This window comes from Penaeus monodon, chromosome 27 (genome assembly GCF_015228065.2).
Source record: "Penaeus monodon isolate SGIC_2016 chromosome 27, NSTDA_Pmon_1, whole genome shotgun sequence".
Classification (NCBI taxonomy): Eukaryota; Metazoa; Arthropoda; class Malacostraca; order Decapoda; family Penaeidae; genus Penaeus; species Penaeus monodon.
In genome coordinates, this window is record NC_051412.1 from 469,162 (window position 1) to 469,714 (window position 553).

Sequence of the window (553 nt, forward strand, 5' to 3'; positions counted from 1 at the left end):
CAGTAGAATATTGTCATGCTATTTCGGTTCTTTAAACAACATGATAATTGATAATTATTTCTTGTGAATATAATAGGTAAAAAATCGGTAATATATGTTCATTTGTTAAAATATGAAAATTTGAATATCACTGCAAAAATCATTTCTAGACATAGGTAATAGCGACAGCAGCATATGACGACTATATGTCTAATGCACTGGATGCTAAATCCACTGTATAAAAAGAAATAACTTTCTGACTGCGTCTTAAGATTCCTCGGAGCAAAGAGAAGTACACCTGGCGGATCATAAGACTCCATCAGCATCCATAGGCACCCCAGTCTGGGCCTTTAGATCCCCAACTCTAGGAAGATTTTCGCTCGACCAGAAACTCGGGTTTCAAGTAGTTAATGATTTGCATAATTCAAAGAGGTTACAAAGTCTTTTTAGAATATGATTAAACTTAACCCGATATTAACTCTGCTACTTTTCTAAGCATAATTATGATAATTATTAGAAGGCAATATATGTAAAAAAAAAATAAAAAAATGTGTAGATGCTCTTTCTTACAATA